Here is a 6,047-nt window from a genome sequence, read left to right on the forward strand (position 1 = left end):
TATATATATATAAACTTAAAGATCAATAATATAAAAACAAAATGAATAAGTTGTAATGATAAATTTGTGAATTTAATTTTTAAAAGTGTTATCTCATGCTACCAGATGATTATGAGACCTCAGAAAAATATTAATAACTATTACACTTCCATTTGAAATTCAGTAAAATAGAACATTATATCCTTTTCATTTAAATTCAGTTACTCTAATAAGAGTGATTGGTTAAATTTGATATGTATGAGTAATGAAAATGATGAAATACAATAAATGACTAACTATAATTGTGTTTTATCTAAAAAGTATTAGTTATTTGGTTCTTAAAATTGTAAGCAGGTATGTCATTTAAAGATTAATTTCGCATCCTGAAATTCAGCATTTCTACATCCTAAAATGCCATATTTGTCACAATACACCCCACTGATGTATGTCAAATTTGTATTCTCTTCGCCCACAACAGGGAATCTGACAATTTGGAACTCTGCAAAATTTATCTAAGGATTTTATTTAATTATAACGAATGCTCATGGACATGTTACATTGTATAAGAAGTACTTTACATTGCCTTTTGGGGCTATGTGTTTTAAGTAACATGTCAGGAAATTACTTACCATAAAGTGAATGCCTGTGGCAAAATGGTCTTTGTTGTGTTATAGAAATTATGAATTAGTTGTGTAATTCTCTTGAATGGAGAACCAAATCTAGCTAGAGATTATCTTTAATCTTCCAAGAAGTAGGAATCAGAAGACTGTACCAAGGATGTGGTTATAGTAAATTTAATCTTCTTTCTAGAATTGTAGAAAGGGTGGACCCACATCTTTCTAGTCAACTTTAGCAATTTTTTTGAAACTCTACAAAACCATACTTTTTTTTTTCTTTTCATTGCTATACCTTTCCTTCATCTGTTGTGTTAGGATTACTGTGGGCAGCTAGGTGGTGCAATGGATAGAGCACCAGTGCAGGAATCAGGAGGACCTGAGTTCAAATCTCACCTCAAACACTTGACACTCACTAGCTGTGTGACCTTGGGCAAGTCACATAACCCCAACTGCCTTATCCTGGGTCATCTTCAGTCATCCTGATGAATATCTGGTCACTGGATTCAGATGGTTCTGGAGCAGAAGTGAGACTGGTGACCTGCACAGCCCTCTCTCTCAGAACAAAGTCAAGTGCAAGTCATGTCATTATTTCTCCAATGGCATAGTCTTCTTCAGCAATGAAGGATGAACACAATATGATTACTGTAAAGTATGAGGTGAGTGTTGCTTAAGTTGGAGGACTAAGGAAGTGTAAAGAACTGTGGCAGCATACTTGCTTATATATAAATAAATGTGTGCCTGACAGATTTAAAAAAAGAAAAGCAGAACAGAGATTCCCTCCCCTGACCCATAAACAAGTGTTGAGAAAGAGTATTATATTCCTATTTATGGAAAGAAACTTAAGAGACATTCCATTCACCTGACTCATTTTATAGATGAGGAAATTAAGGAAATTAAGTCCCCCTAATATTAAGTGACTTACCCAAGGTTCTATAGCTAGTAAGTGACAGAGCTGTTAGTTGAATGAGGATCCTCCAAACTAAGATTTGAATTAGAATCCTAGACTAGAAAGGACCCAGGGATCCTGCAACCCAAACATAGCCAAACTATGAATGAATCCCCTTACCAAATGATCCAGTAACTTTCTTTCCATTATTGAATCACAAAGTTGGCAGATGTCTTTGCTTTCATTCTGCAAGTCCACTTAATGTAGTAATCAATTCAGTACATCCTTATTCAGGAGATGAAATTAAATATTGCTAATGGTTTTGTTATGAGATCTGTCCCCTTCTAGACAGTCTTTCTAATGACATTCTCCAACCAACTATACTGTGGCATTTCAAATGAAGGAGCCACACTGCTGTGATCTGTAGGCCTCCTCTTAACACAGAAATCAAAGAGGTCAGTACTATTGACCTGACTACTTTCCTCTGTGGAATTATATTTAAAAGATTAAATTGCTTTCAGGAATTAATTTAGTATAACAAATATAAATGAAAAGATATTTTAATCGTTAGCATTTTCATTTTCAATCCTTTATCTCAACTTCTTTCCTAGAATCTCCCAAAGGTTGAAAGTAGGACCTTGATGTGTTGAAGATTTTCAAATCTCACGGTTTCACTTAAGAGCTTTAGTGATATTTAATCACTGGAGCTAATAAGTACAAAGGGATGAAGTCATCAATTCATTACTAAAATTTGCATGGGTATACAACTAATAATCCCCTATAAGCAGTTTTCTAGGACCATAGGTTGAAACAGGCCCAATATACTCCTCCTGTTCCTTCTTACCCTTCAGCCTTCCTTCCCCTTAGTTTTTAGTCTAAAAGTCGATAGTCAAGTTTCCCTCTATTAGAGTAATTCTATCCATTCCCTAGGTAAAACTTTTTAAAATGTACTTCCTTTTTTATAACAAAACTTTGAGGTCAATTGGCTGTGAACGTTGCTGTTTTAAATACAAAGAGCTAAAGGCAAATAGAAGGAAAGTTTGCACTTTGCTTCACAAGGAATTAAGCTGGGGTAACTGAACTTATTCCACTAGGGAATTGTCATTGCCTTCAGATATGAAGACATCTGAATGCTCTTTAAGGCTTAAATGAGCTGAATCATGGATAGTGCAAGGGCAAGGTTGCCAAGTATTGCACTACGTGTACATTAAGTTTCTTTAATTTGTTCATAACTGGTAAATGAAGGATATTTTAAATAGTTTTTCCTTTCTTTACTATACTAGAGGATTGTTCATATCCTTCCAGCAATATAAATATTTACTGAACATGCAAACGAGTGCATTGAAATCAAATAAATAATGTGTGTGTGTATGTGTGTGTGTGTGATGGCCATTGGTCAACATAGCCCTTCAGGTTAGCATGCTAAGTTAGAATTGAGAAAGTTGGAATTCAGAGTGTTTATTATAATTACTTTTAATTTAATAAAATGTTCTGAATCTATTTTAATAGCATTCTTATAATCTTAAAACTCAGTCAAAGATAGAAGATTTTTAGATTTTTTCTTTTAATTTCAAGTATTACGACCAAAAGAAAGGATAGCTACAGTACTGTATAGAAAAAAAAAAAATTAAATTGTCAGCCCACTTGCATTGCATGCCTTCTTTCTCTATTAATGTATCTTTTTTCTTATATGGTACCAATTTTAAATAGTTTTTTTCTCCAGGACAAGAATTGCATTTCCACTTGTTCACACTACTGATAAAGTGCAATGTTTTTCACTTCTCTCCCTCTGCACACATTCAAGTATTCAGAATGCCCAGATTTACACAGTAGCTTAAATGTTACTTTTAAACTGCTTCTGCCTTGGCTACAAATTCTGAGTCCTTCAATTTTTGGAAAGCTGAGTGGAATGCTCTTTCTTCTGCTGTTTAGTCCACCTCTTCAATGGTGGGTCCAGAAGAAGCACCTCCAGATGGGGCTGCTCCACCCTCTGGGAATCCACCTGGCATTCCCCTTGCACTCTGGTACAGCTTGGTAATGATGGGGTTGCAGACCTTCTCCAGTTCTTTCTGCAGATGCTCAAATTCTTGCTTCTCAGAAGTCTGGTTCTTATCCAGCCAGTTGATTATTTCATTACATTTGTCAAGAATCTTCTGTTTGTCTTCATCACCAATTTTGCTTTGCAGGTTTTCATGCTCCATGTTAACCTTCATATTGAAAGCGTAAGATTCAAGAGAATTCTTGGAAGACGCCTTGTCTCTCTGCTTCTCATCCTCAGCCTTGTATTTCTCAGGCTCCTGGACCATATGCTCAATGTCTTCCTTGCTCAGACGTCCTTTATCATTGGTGATGGTGATCTTGTTCTCCTTTCCTGTGCTCTTATCCACAGCAGAAACATTGAGAATGCCATTTGCATCAATGTCAAATGTCACTTCAATCTGAGGAGCATTTCTGGGTGCTAGGGGGATTCCTGTGAGCTCAAATTTGCCAAGCAGGTTGTTATCCTTTGTCATTGCCTTCTCACCATCATAAACCTGAATAAGCACACCAGGTTGGTTGTCCGAATAGGTGGGAAAAGTCTGTGTCTGCTTGGTGGGGTTGGTGGTATTACATTTGATCAGAATAGTCATAACTCCACCAGCAGTTTCAATTCCAAGGGAAAGAGGAGTGACATCCAACAGCAACAAGTCCTGCACATTCTCAGATTTATCTCCAGACAAAATGGCATCCTGGACAGCTGCGCCATAAGCAAAACCTTCATCAAAATTGATTCTCTTGTTGAGCTCCTTGCCATTGAAGAAGTTTTGCAGAAGCTTCTGGATTTGGGGAATTCGAGTGGAACCAACTACCAGGACTATGTCATAAATCTCTGATTTATTTAGCTTGGCATCTCTTAAGGTCTTTTCCACAGGGTCCAGTATGCCACAGAAGAGATCAGCATTCAGCCCTTTGAAACAGTCTCGAGTGATTGATGTATAAGTCGATACCTTCATAGAGGGAGTCAATCTCAATACTGGCCTGGGTACTAGAAGAGAGGGTGTGTTTTGCATGTTCAAAAGTGGTGTGAAGATGATGAACAGCCCTCTTGTTCTCACTGATGTCCTTCTTGTGCTTTTGCTTGAACTCAGCAATGAAATGGTTGACCATTTGGTTGTCAAAGTCCTCCCTACCCAAGTGAGTGTCCCCAGCAGTGGACTTGACCTCAAAGATGCCATCTTCAGTGGTAAGAATGGAGACTTCAAAAGTACCACCTCCAAGGTCAAAGATCAACACTTTTCTTTCTGTATAATCCTTTTTGTCCAAGCCATATGCAATACCAGTAGCAATTGGCTCATTGATGATTCAGAGCACATTGATACCAGTGATGGCTCCAGCACCTTTAGTGACCTGATGTTGGGAATCATTGAAATAGGCCGGTACTGTGACTGCAGCATTTGTGACAGTCTTCCCAAGGTAAGCTTCAGCAATTTCTTTCATCTTGGTCAAGACCATAGAAGATACTTCTTCTGGATAGAAACTTTTGGTCTCCCCTTTGTACTCCACTTGGACCTTAGGCCTGCCTGTATCATTCACTACCATAAAAGACCAGTGCTTCATGTACAACTAAATCATCAAATCTGTGACCCATCAGACATTTGGCATCAAAAACTGTGTTGGTGAGGTTCATTGAAACTTGATACTTTTCAGTATCAGAGATTAAACTTTCTATGTTGGTGAAGGTGACATATCTGGGAGTGGTCCTGTTTCCTTGGTCATCAGCAATGATCTCCACTTTCCCATGTTGGAAGACTCCCATACAGAAGTAAGTGGTGCCAAGATCAATGAACTGCAGGTCCCTTCAACATGGTTGCTGGGGAATCAGGGGTCATAGGTGACCACTGTGGAGAAAAAAGGGCTGCTGCTACACTGAGTAGACCCCTATTAATGTATCTTTTTTATGCAGGTATCTTCAAAAAGAGAGTCCTATATAGATTTGTTTTTTTCTCAAAGGATATTTGCAACCTAATTTTATCTTATACAAGGAAGAAAGATAATTATACCTTTACTTTTCTGCTACATAATGTAGGTTCCCTTAATGTAAAATGATAACTGCAGATTCAAATAAATGCTTGTTATCTCAGTTAGCTCAGATTGTGATACAGAAGAGCTTTCTGGTTCAATGGCCAGGTGACATAGTTAGCTTTGAGTTGTTCCGTGGCTAGATCCTATAGTACAGTATCCTGACCAGTTTTCACAAATTCCTTCTATTGATAAGGACAATTGTGTAAAAAACTGGGGCTGGCTAAATGTAATTTGAATGTGCATGTTTATAGTTATATACATGAATGTATAATGCTCATTCTTCATGACATGGATCTATATTTTTGAACATAAACACAATTTGCTTTAACCCTGCACCACTACCTTTTCACTATTTTATTTGTAAAATGATGATTCTAAGGAAATATAGTATATTTATGGCTATGTAAAGGATACATGGCTTTATTCCTTTGTTTAAACAATTTTAGTTATTCTGTCTTAAATTTTATCTTACTTATCTCTCACTTACTTAAAATGGGGAGCCT

At 36.9% G+C, this 6,047-nt stretch overlaps 1 pseudogene; it reads right to left on the reverse strand.

Moving 5' to 3' along the window:
* Nucleotides 1-3,204: 3,204 nt before the first annotated feature.
* On the reverse strand, nucleotides 3,205-5,327 carry LOC140510446 (heat shock cognate 71 kDa protein-like; annotated as a pseudogene).
* Between the last annotated feature and the right edge of the window lie 720 nt (nucleotides 5,328-6,047).

This window comes from Notamacropus eugenii, chromosome 6 (genome assembly GCF_028372415.1).
Source record: "Notamacropus eugenii isolate mMacEug1 chromosome 6, mMacEug1.pri_v2, whole genome shotgun sequence".
NCBI lineage: Eukaryota > Metazoa > Chordata > Mammalia > Diprotodontia > Macropodidae > Notamacropus > Notamacropus eugenii.